Source organism: Epargyreus clarus, unplaced genomic scaffold (assembly GCF_041222505.1).
Source record: "Epargyreus clarus isolate Ecla_fem2 unplaced genomic scaffold, WU_Ecla_fem_2.2 ptg000015l, whole genome shotgun sequence".
In the NCBI taxonomy this organism is placed as follows: Eukaryota; Metazoa; Arthropoda; class Insecta; order Lepidoptera; family Hesperiidae; genus Epargyreus; species Epargyreus clarus.
In genome coordinates this window covers 13,236,260-13,248,987 of record NW_027332223.1, presented here as the reverse complement: position 1 = coordinate 13,248,987, position 12,728 = coordinate 13,236,260, and the positions used below count along the sequence as shown (strand labels likewise).

The window sequence follows — 12,728 nt, the reverse complement described above, 5'->3', positions numbered from 1 at the left end:
CACTTATGACACAGGACGTCCTGTAATCCTCCTATTGATGTGTAGATCATATCTACACATCAATTTGTAATAGTAATACGCATGACTTTGATAAAAAAAAACTAGAACAATTGAAGACTTTTATATTATTACGTATCTATGTCATTTACCTAGGAGGATTACAGGACGTCCTGTGTCATAAGTGAGTAATCCTCGTACAGTTTCAGTTCTTAAAGAAAAACAGCACAGCAGCAGCAGAATTTCTATGTGTTTCAACACGCAGCGAAGAACTCTACAGATGCTTCTTCAAAGAAAGAATTCAATCTATACATAGAATTTATCTTTTTTTTATTTAGTATTGGCTTTTACATCTTCATAGAATTACTTATACGACAACATAAAGTGGTAGCGATATAAAAAATGATTTTCTGAGTCTTATTTGTTGTGTGAGGCGGTATCTAGACATGATTATACATTACAATCTTTGTACAAAACAGTAGGTAAGTACATGCGGTCCATATTTGTCGCACAAACTCGTATAGCCGCTATGTAACGGAAAGGAGACCCGCAGGTAGAAGCTTGTAAGTACTTTGTATTAGAAATTGTTTCGTTACACCGTTACTTATCTCGTTATCTAGCGTTTAGAAATGTTAGATTGCATTGAGGTTGACATGGTAATGTCTAGCCGGTAATCTTTTTGATGTGTGCCAAGGCATAAATGAAGCCTTATAAATTGTTGATGTATTCGTCATAAAAAGGGGTATACTTGAATAAAGCCTTCTTAACGTTTTATTGAATAACTATACTAGTACAAAATATAAAAGTACATTTATGTCAAAAAAATCGAGCAAATCTAAGTGTTTTTATTAAATACATATTTTATAAACAGTATACTTTTAAAACTTTTATTATAACATTTTATCTAAATACCTACTTCTTCTTCTTACACAAACTAGGTGATATATTCTAATGGGATAAATATTAAAATGATATAGTACCTAACCGTTTAAATACTACCTGTCCTACCAGTCCTCATACAAACATCACTAATATACATCATTACATCAATAAAAACCGCGTTATTCTTCAGTTGCTGTCATTATTGATACACGTATAGAAATAGATACCCATTCAATATCACGACACGACAACAAAACGTACGTCCGTTTCCTACAGCTGTGTCAAGCCCGGACGGTGTCGTATCGTTTCGTATACAATAATTAGCATAATGCGAGTACTGTTTACTCACGCACGGAGCCGTGACCTGCGCGCCACCTGCCGGTCACGGGTGACCGGGGTGCTCGGTGACGCGAGGACCTGCTTCCTATGTCACAGCACTGACACCACCTAACGCGGTTATTTTGGCATATTTATAGTTCGATAACTTAATACCATCTACGTATACTTTTTGCAGTTCATGAATGAAAGTTATGTATTTATCTTAACACCGTAGTCTGAAAGTTCCGTGAAAATTGAGAAATCCTTTTGTAAGATTAACTTAAACAGATAGAAATAAGCAAGATATTCAAACAAAAAATGGAGTTTTCGTTTTTGTACTTAATTATTTTTTAAACACGAATAGCTCTACATTTCAGTTAAATTTTCAAGTTCCTAGATTAATAAATTAATGAAATAAAATAATTTTATTTATTTCTGGGTAAAGTTTAATTAATAACTAACATTAATTTAATAACATTAAATAGGTGCTAAATTCTTGTTCAAAGCAGTATTGATTGTGTTATAAATATAAAATATTCACCTGCTCTACCACCTACTTTAAGTATTTAAAAGGAATTTATGTCGCATTAAAATTTTCTATTCTATTCGAATTGCTGACGTCAATCGTATTTATAGGTATTTTACGTAAGATCATTCACTCACCTACAAGGTAAGAAAATAAATGATTGTATTTTCTGCAATTCTTTACAGAGTTACGGGTATGCGATTGATTACGTAACCATAGAGACATGATCGGTCACGAGCATTTTAAATGAATACAAAAACTGCTAACTTAAGCTTAAAATTACCTACACACATGTTATACAAAGAACGTTTGAACAATTCGTGTTGAACTTAATCGCAAATTCAATTAAAATTCATGCCGCTCCATATAATAGATAATTGAGCGTTCCTAGAACTTGCCGTAATACTAAACGCTTTTCTACATTTTCTAGTAAGTTTCGTAATCAAGATCGTTGCAATTATATGATTGGCAACTCATGAGTGATACTACCATTGCAACATAACAACATTGCGGGAAAAGTCCATTACAACATTTACAACACATGTAATCGATGGACGAGGATGGATACTTCCTGCATGCCAGCTTGCAGGAAATGGGATTGCCCAAGCGAGTGATGTATGACTTGTCAACAAAAAGTTTCATGCAATGTCACTCTTTGGTCATATCATAGATATATTGTCCAATCGATAAGAATATCGTTTTTATTGGTCATATTAATAATAGGTAAAAGCTGACTAGTTTTTGGCCTTTAATTTTATTTCTTAAAATAAATAATTACACAGTTACAATGTATAAGTGATTGACATTTTGAACACATATCGATGTACAACACACATATCTAATCCTGCGTTTAGGAAAGAAAAAAACAAATTATTGCTGTTTCAACTGTTGCTTCATATGAAGTAAATAACACCTATAGAATGGGCTACGTAATATACGCCCACTTCATCAGTTTCTACACTTAAAAAATTGAAATATAAGTTACTAAGTTACTGCCAAAGAAACTAATAATCGTATATATGATGATTGGATCACAGTACGAGACAGAATAATTTTTAGTCCAATCAAAATTTATTTGTATCTACTTAGGATGTACGAGTATTACGTGTGTTGTTTACTTAGTTATACATTTTAAAACTGTTGCGTTTCGCATTATTAAGTAATCTACTTTCTAATTTCGGATAAAGATACATAACAAAGCTTTCTAAGTTTACTGATCTGGGGTTTCATCTTGAATATTGATTCAGTGTGAAAACAAAGAGCAAGTAACACAAGATTGCAAATGAAAGTTAAACATAACAAAGTAAAATTTGCACTTTCCGAACAAGCTGTAAATGTTATTGGTACTTACTATGTGTGATATATTATTATGGGTATCGACTTGTGGACCGGTTCTTATTTTTTAAATACATATTTCGTATTAGACTTTCTACAAAGTACTACATAAAAATCCAGGATTCTAAGGACTATTTTAGTTGTAAGTACCTACTGTACATATTATAACTTTAGATGATTAATTTACAATACAGCGACCATTGACGATAAAATATTTATTTTTCAAATGCATTTTTCCTTACAAAACTTGTTTAGAAACACAAACATAAGCTTAAGTGTGATAAACATTTGTGTTTGTGAGTTGTGTGCTTATTTTAATTAACAATATTTTTCATAGATATGTACAAATATTTTACGTAAAATAGATCTAAAACAATCTGAAAATCTTTTGTATTCTTTCGTAGGTTGTATAGTTGTATACCTAGCTTAGACCTGACTACAAATTGGTAAATACATTATCTTGTAAATAGTCAACACGTCCAAGTGTTAAGTGAATACTATGTTTACACATTGCGAAGATAATACAGCCATATACATGCACCGTACATAATTTCTTCTTAACAATAGTACGCTAAGTAAAAGTTGTTATGTGTTTACACACGTTTTTAGCTTCGCCCGACAAATAGGCATATAGCAGAAAGTACTGTAATTGTACATCAATTCTATTACTGAAAGTTATCCGCTTGGTAGTGGTAGAACTCTTTGTGCATCAACTTCAGTGACACCACCGAAATAGGTACTTTTCTTTACCTTTTAACCGCGAAGTCAAACTGCTTTTTTGGTTTGAAAGGTGTGGAATAGTAGTAAGATTTTTAATACAATCTTTAAGAGCAGCAACGCATCTTTTAACTGCCTCAAAAAGGCAAGCTGTCTTATTTGTATTAACTAAAAGATGCCTCTGACGTCAGACCAATGTAACCATAAAAATTGTAAACCTAAATAGCTTATTGATCAACATAAGTAGGGGCTTGAAAGCCAAGTACAAGAAAATCATCATAATAATAATATTTATATGTATAGAAAGTTCATCATACGCAACTTGATTGCCACGTGTACGCATGTCGCATGCTACTCGTATGAAATCTTTGAAACTAGTGATTAGTGATGAAACAGGGTCAGCTCAGCTGCCATTAGTAAAATATATTTTCTAAAAGAAAAATGAGTAATTGCTTAGTAAGCAGTTTTTTTTACAATAAAATTGCTAAGTGAACAGTTATTTAAGATGCTTTGTTTTCAAGGATGTGGTGGTAGGCAAACAAACATGAAAATCTTTTGATCGAAATAAAGGTAAATTTAACACATGGGTACCACTTCAAAATATGGTAAATGAAAAATTATGATAAATGTTACAAGTTTTTAATTATTAACAAAATTTCGCAATCATGTAAAAAAAATAATTGCTTGCTATACTCTACAATACTATGTAAAAAACTCGTTTATGCCGCAAATGTGTACGGCTAGGTTGTGTCAACAGAGCCTCAGAAATTGATGACGCCAGATAACATATTGTATTCTTTTACATGAATCAGCCTTATCTTGTTTAACATGACACGAGACTGAGACATAAAACTATCTTTATAAAGACTCACTGGCTACATTGTAATTTGTATTTTGGGGTTCTAGAATAAAGGAAATGAGCAATGAATACTCAGAATAATTATATTGCTTAAGGTATTCAGAATATTCCTTGAATAACGATGTAAAATGCATAATCTCCTTAAATAATACAATTTAGCTTATAAATGAATAACATAGCTTAAAAATGAATATCGTAAACTAGGTGCATAATTATTATAACAATTTGTATATTTTTGAAAAAACAAACTAAAATAGCAAACGAATAAAATTATATTACCCCTTACAATATAAATAGAACTCTTCTATTAAGTGTGAATATAATGATTGCGTATTGATCCTACGCTACTTACGCTTATGGGGCTTCATCGTGAACACCGCGGTCATATTACTGAATATGTAATACGACATTCAGTCAGACAACAAAACAAAGGAACCCTTATCTATGTACACCCTGACAAACCTTACTCATGCATTTTTTGTTTGAGCGAAGCAACAAACTAACTGTTTTAAATAGTTTGTTATTTAAGTCAATACTTATAGATATACTCTTCTAATGCTGTATCTGAACAGCAAAAAAAGCTAGCCTTACATTTCTGTCTTATCTGTTTGTTCCTCAATCCGTTTGTTATAAAACGCTATACACTTTTGTAGGAAAGTTAAAAAAATAAGGGTTGACACTCCAAACATATGGCTCATGGATGGTAAATGGAATTGAGTATGAAAAATGTGGATATAAGCGTGAAGAGTACTTTAGATTGGTCTCCAAAACGGTTATCAACTGCGGAAGGAACATTTTTGAAGTACGCATAACTTAAAAACACTTTGTCTGAAAATGTCTTCAGGATAATGCTAAAAAAGTTACTTCTTTAGCTACTGACAAAATGAAAGTTCATGTCATTTACGGAATTCTTCATTGTGCTAGTCTTCATTATGCAATCTTTCATTGGTCTGATATGCACTTTGCTGATATTTTTCTTTAGCAATAGTGGCAGAAATTTATCGTATAGCCAAATAAAGAAAATACAATCGAAAAAAATGGAAGAGTTCCTTAGTCTCCTTAGTTTCTTAAGAAACTCCATTTTTTAAGTCTGTTAAATAAGGAGCAAAAACTCTTTTCCTCTTCAAAATAATATTCATGAGTTTTAAATGTAAGTGCCCGTTACTGCATAGACACGTGAAAAATGACGCCAGAGATAAAGCAAATATGAGCATATCAAGTTTACGAAAACGTTAAAATGTTTAACTTGCACTGTGCATTTTAAATGTCACCTACCTGCCAGGAATTGTTAGTCCACTGAATATAAAATTCGGTTTCGTTTTTGTAACTTTTTTTGTTTGTTATTGTTCGTTGACAAAGGCATTTAGGAAGTGAAATCAAATGTTGTATTAGTCATCTTTGCTTCATCTAGCGATCTAGCAGATTTTTTGGGCGGAGTTCATAAATTGAGAAGGTGAACCTCAAAAGTAAAAAATTAAGATTTACACTAAACTTCATTAGAATATGCAGCTTTAAGCTTTTTGATTTAATTTGACAATAAAATCGCGAATCTTATATATAGGTAGGTATTTGCTAATAATTTGTAAATTTTTACAATGGACAAAATAAATGCAATCTAGAATATTAGCAAAAAGATGGTTCTAGTCAGTATGGTACATCCAGACTCAGACATCATCTGACCATCAGGTGAGATTGCGGCGAACACACGCCTATAGGAAATAAAAACCTGCTACAAACCACAAATACTAAACGAAAGTGAATGTCTTCGTTTGAAGGTTCGTGATGAATAATTGAAATTTTAAAAGCATCGTTAAATATACGCGTACTTTCAGATATAACTACTACTTTGAAGCCCTTCAGTTCAAGACACGACTAGGTTTTAAAAAGCAAATAAAATTAAACCTAACTATTATTACAAACATTGCATAAAGGCAAGCTTACTTAGCTAACCTTGTCCATAAAACCACCACTATCTCTGCCGTGTGAAGCAATGCTTAATTATAGTTATGTCATTAATGTTTTATACAAATGGAAAGAGACTTCGCCTACCTACATAACTTAACTAGAAAACTGTACCTAACAACTAGTATATGTATTTATTTTCAGTCAGAATTGCTATTCTTTTTAGGGTTGGTCATACATGTCTCCAGTCCACAATGCATTATACGGAAACCCAGTTAACACTTATATTAGTTACCATGTTATATGCCACTAATGGCTATGTTACATGTCATCTGCCATTTTAGTATGTTGAAAAAATTACCAAATATAGCGCTAAAGATTATACAACCCATTCTAACAATCTTAAAAAAATATGACATACAAAGGTTGTTTCTTATCAATCTGAAGTCTGAACAGCTGTTCGTGAACTTGTCACTTTCAAGTCACGTAGGTATCGAACGACGTCGAAGCTACGATTAATGCATATCTGACCTCGCGTGCGGATGCGACCCTCTTCCAGTGAAAGTTGAATACCATAAAATTGAACCGAAGAATTCCATGATTCTCATTGACTTCCATTCATTCAATAATTCTTAGTAATGTTTGAATTATGAATACATAGTGATGATAAAAAGCGTCTTTGACAATGTTCAATTGCATTTAATAGAATGGATAGGTACTCGTAAGTTTGGATTATTTAATATTCGATTTAAATGTATGTTAAATGTTGTGTTACGTGGTTAATGTTTTAAATATCTTACTTTTTGTGTAAATATAAATACTATTAACATATCATCAAATCTTAAGATCTGAAATACATCTTAAAAATGAAATAAGGAAATGTGTATGACAATTCAAATCTCATAACATGAATCGCGAAACATAGCTAACATCTTGTGAGTGTGGTATACGAAAATAGCAGAAGAATTTTACTAAAGAACAAATAGATAACTCAATAATGACAAGTTCACTTATATTCACTGCGAAAATAATTGAGGTATTGGTAGTAAAACAAAAAGCATACCCAGAATTGCGCGCGGGCAGAACGGCTCAGGAAAGTCCATATTCACCTTTATAATCCTTGTAAAAAAATAATTATTCTTACTTCTGAATCATTCTCCGTATCAGACAAATAATAAAAGGAAAAAGTATATTTTACTCAACCGACAGGTGCAATGATAACTGGTTTTAAGGCCCCATAGCATTAACTTCGTGTTGACTCTAGTTTAGGCTGACAGTTCCACTTATACGAGAAAGTTTTTTGAAGTTCAACAAGTTTTATTAAATACTTCTTATAATATCAACAGTTTATATCATGAGGTATTACTTGTACTTTTTTTCTAAATGTGTACTAGTAACTTTTTAATTACACTTATCCTTTACTATTTTTTATGTAACGAACAAATTAGTGCTGCCCTATTTGTATTAGTACCTCTAGCTGGCTTTATAGGTAATGACCACATAACATTATCATGGTCTTAGTATAAAAACTTACAGCTTAATAATAAATAACTGTGAAGTCAGTGAAGTAAAATGGTCGATATAAGCCATTGCCCATTAGTTACATAAATAACTTGTAACCTATCTGGTAATAGCTGGCTTGTTTAGTACCTAGTAACAATAACAGAGTGATAGGTTATTGAATACTGAATACTCAAGGTAATCAATAAATAATATTATCATCATTACCTTTTCCTTTAGCATAATCAAGTTTAAAATATCCTTGAGCTGAACTCTGTGCCAAGCATAGGTCAAAGTATGCCAATCATACTTTATTTACCTCGTAAAATGCACAAAAACGTTTAAGAAAATAAAGTGTGTAATGAATTGCCGACAAATTCAGTGAAATATAGGATTTTAAAACATTTTCGATATCATATTCCTCACACCATAATGCTTGTATTGTTATTTTAAACTGCAACCTTTTGATGGTCGCCCATTTTTGCCAAATACTTAATTACTCTATTAAGTATTCTAATTAGCCGTTTAAAAAGGATACTATTGCAGGCTTTTTCGGGGCCTTCTAACTTAGATCTGAGAAGAAAAACGTATCTATGATCGCAATCACAACGAATTTGAGGTGACACTCTTGAGTTTCAAATAGGTTTTCTTTGTTGCAATTACTTTGTGAAAACTAATATTCGCGGGAAAGACACGTGTAGACATAGTACCAGGACACGAATATACCAAAACTAATTGTTTTCAAAATTGTGTCTCGGAACTTATTACTATAAGTAATGTTGTACATTATTCATTTAACTGTACAAACCAAGCTCGCAAGCCGGTATCAGTATAAAGGTCAATAAATTACAACCCGCAGAATGCAAAGTCTAGGCTGTTACAACCGCATATCGCATTAACCTTAGTGTAACTTGATAAATGAACTTGCAGTTGATACCGATCGGATCGGAACAGGTAGACCTAAGTACTAACCGTATTAAAAGCCGACTACAGGCTTTCTTAATTGTCGCGGTTGTGGTTAAGATCTTTCACACGAGAATGATATAGGAAAAAGTACATATATTATTGGTATAGCAATATTTACTTACATAATTTTTTAACAATCCACTTTTTACATACCAATGATGAAATTTCGCAATATTTAGAGTAAAGAATATGTCGATACCTTAATTCGCAAATCAGCCAACTCCACTTAATGTCAAAATGTTTTTTTTATTTTGATAGTAAATGGCGTTGAACGAAATCAAAATAAATAAACAAACATTTTGACAAAAAGTGGACTTGGCTGATTTGCGAATTAAGGTCGATACCTTAATTCGCCAATCAGCCAACTCCACTTTTTGTGTGTAATATCCGTATTTTGAATGTTAAACATTGGATAGATTAATTATTGATAACGGGCAAAAATAAACAGTAAGCAACGTTCACTTTAGGTACTCATAATGTAAAAATACTTGGCTCCCTGATATAGTTGCGACAGACACACAATCTTATAAATACTCCGACCAACAGCAAAACCTAAATAAAATGTTTAAATGTTTGCCTGGTCTGCATTCGAACCTTCCGCAAGTCACACCATTATGGTACGGCTAAAGCATGGTTTCTTTTTTAAAAGATGGTAAAATTCTGACGCCACCTCGCTTTTGGGTTAATCTTTTTTTTACGACGCACATTTATTTAAAAGAATGGCTCTAATATACCTACTTATGTCAGTAGCACAACTTCAAGCAAGACTTTTGGAATTAGCAACGACTTTGCACGAACTGCACTTTCCACTTGTCATCACGACTGCATGCAATAAATAATACAAAAAAAATATAAAAGTGCACATATTTGGCTGGGTTCACGATTATCGTGTCGTCCTCGTTGATGTCTTTTGTATGGGACTAAAATCAACGCCGTGACGAAAGATCGTGACGATGGTCGTGCGGGGATTTTTTAAATTTTATGCAGAAAATATAGCCATTCCAAACAAAGTGTCCGATTTAAAGAATTTCTAGAAATAAATAAAAAAGAGACTGTCTGTAACTGTCGTGTTGCAAGTCAATTGTTATTTGCACGATACTAAACTATTAAAACGTTTTGTGAAACTTGTCTGTCGTTTTACTGAAGCAATCGTAGGATGGTTATCCAAAAATATATGAGGAAAAATACATTACATTAAAGTTCAGTAATAGGTTATTTTTACCCCATAAATAGCATTTATACAGAATACGATACTTACTTCTTGGACGGAAGTTTATATGTACCTAATACTTATAATCTTTGGTGAAAATCAGTTTGCAAGCAAAGATACAATAAATTTACTTAATATGCAAATATCAATTACATGACAAAAACCTATATGCTTGCCATCGCGGCAGGTCTACCTTTTTGCCTATTTATCTACATTGAACACGAGTGCATACTTATCTTAGGTTGCTTTCGATCAATATTTTTTGCAGTCTCATTTAATTTACTTTCTATAAGTTTCATACGTGTAAAAATATGAATAATCTTTATCAAATAACAAGAATTAATTCTTTCGTTGAGGAAATTTATTGATATAAGTAACAACTTAAAAACGACTTTCATGGACGTCGTGGCACTATTTAAAAAATATCGTTGCGAATAACCAGATGGCAACATGTAATCGAGATGATACTCAATATTCATCAGACCGAAACAGTAGGGCAGAGCATTGACAGGGATGTTTGCTTAATGCGTTCCATTTTGCAGCTATATTATACATGATAGCATAATTTTAACTTTTAAAACATAGACGTTAAGTCGGTTAAAAGTGTTGCAATGACTGTGTGTATTTAGTTTTGTTTGCTGTTGTTTTTAGGTAAAAAGTTACGAAGTAACCAAAGAATTTCTGATCTGTATGAAGGAAAATGGAGTGGGTTGTTATGTGACAAATATGGAGCCTAATTCGTTAGTTATAATTTGAAATTACAAAACAATCTTAGTAGCCCCAAATTATTTGATTCAACCTAAATATTACACGATTGCGAAAACAAGTCGAATATAACTACGAAATCCAGACTCAACTACTTATACACCTAAGAGCAAAAAGCAATGCTTCATGATTTATTCGAATTACGATATCAGTGTAATTCTTATTGATGCTCAACACGTAAATCTTCAATATGAATAAGCAATGACGCCTGGGACCTGCGTTGTTTACAACTTTCTATGGGAATTGGGAAATTGGGATATCATTGTTCTAGCTAGATGAGCGATCGGCGGCGATGACAAGAATTCATTATCATGATTGATCACACGTCGAAGAAGTGTCATCAGAACTCCGACAACGATGATTGAAAATTAATTATGAAGGTACCCTACCTTACCTACGTTAATCTTTTTCTTATTTATGTAAAGAACTGAGGCAAGACATTGGAGAATTCCAAGAAAATCAATTATAGCAGCTCTTTTTATATTACTTACTGTTATTCAGCAAAACAGGTTATGACATTTTACTCTTCCAATAAGAATCTTGAGTAAATTAACGTTAACAATTCCATTTAACACATAGATATGTATGTTCTCTTAACTAACTTTCTTCTCCAACGGTAAATTCGGGCCAAGTCAAGAATGTAACTTCACAAAACTCACATGACTTTCTTTGAAAACTGTACCAACGTATTGACTTATGAGGTGTTCGTTGCCTGTCTCACTAGCGCATCACCTATCGGTGTCATAATTCACGAGTAAACACCGCAAGGGGCTACGTGGAAGACAACTCGCGTTATAGCGAACGAATGTGGAACAATGCGCTTGATACTGTACAACACGGGATCGAGCCCTAATTCTCTTAGGATGTGGCTTCAGTCACCTGACGGAGAGTAAACATCAGAGGCAAATTTACCGTTAAGGTCCGCTGCTGTGGCACTATCAGGCGCCTGCGCTCTTCCTCGTCATATCACAATCACTTGGTGCAAACAGACACTCGGTTGGATCACTCACACGGTCACCGGTCACAGATCCTCGGGCATTTCGTCGTTCGCGTACGGTATCGGTGTGTGCGGTAGGGCCGCGTCGAGTGCGCACAGGCCACAGGACCACCAAATGCGACGGAGCGTGAATGTTAACCTACCTGTAGCGCTTGCGTGTCGCCCGCTCGCCCACCGGACCGAGGCGCCTGCTTTACCGACCGTGCGCGCCGCCGCACTCAACACAACCTCTCACTCACAATAATATACGATAACAAACACTTACTGGACAATAAATTTACGTAATCGTAATTTACAGTTTATGTGTTCAAAAGTTCAAAGAAACGATTACTCTACAAGTTCAATTTCACGATAATCAACAGCGACACAGCCTTATACTGTTTCACCAAGATACACTACGCCATCTATTGATGAAGACAGTAACATGGAAAACTAGCACTGCAATTAAAGTGATGTTAACTTTAGAAAAATAGTATTTCTGTCCCACATTGAATCTAATTGTACTAGTAATTATATTGCTATAATTACACTATTCCTTATGTGGGATTATTACGATTATGAAACCTTTCAATGAGAATTTTATTCAGGTCTCGAAATGTCGTTATGTGATTTTCCTCTGCCAAGTCCACTAGTTAGCTGGCAGTTAACTAAAGGTTATTGATTCAAGACGTAGTTCGGGTATTTCACGTTAGATGGCGACACCGACGCCATAGAAGCCTTAAATAAGGTTGAAGCTGTTACATTAAAATCACTT

At 33.4% G+C, this 12,728-nt stretch overlaps 1 protein-coding gene across 1 annotated transcript in view; it reads right to left on the bottom strand.

Moving 5' to 3' along the window:
- ck (unconventional myosin-VIIa ck) overlaps window positions 1–12,107 on the bottom strand; it is a 45,069-nt gene extending 32,962 nt beyond the window's left edge. The window contains exon 1 of the mRNA XM_073080947.1: window positions 11,890–12,107. The gene's annotated coding sequence lies outside the window, so the exon portion shown is untranslated. The remainder of the gene's footprint in view (window positions 1–11,889) is intronic.
- Between the last annotated feature and the right edge of the window lie 621 nt (window positions 12,108–12,728).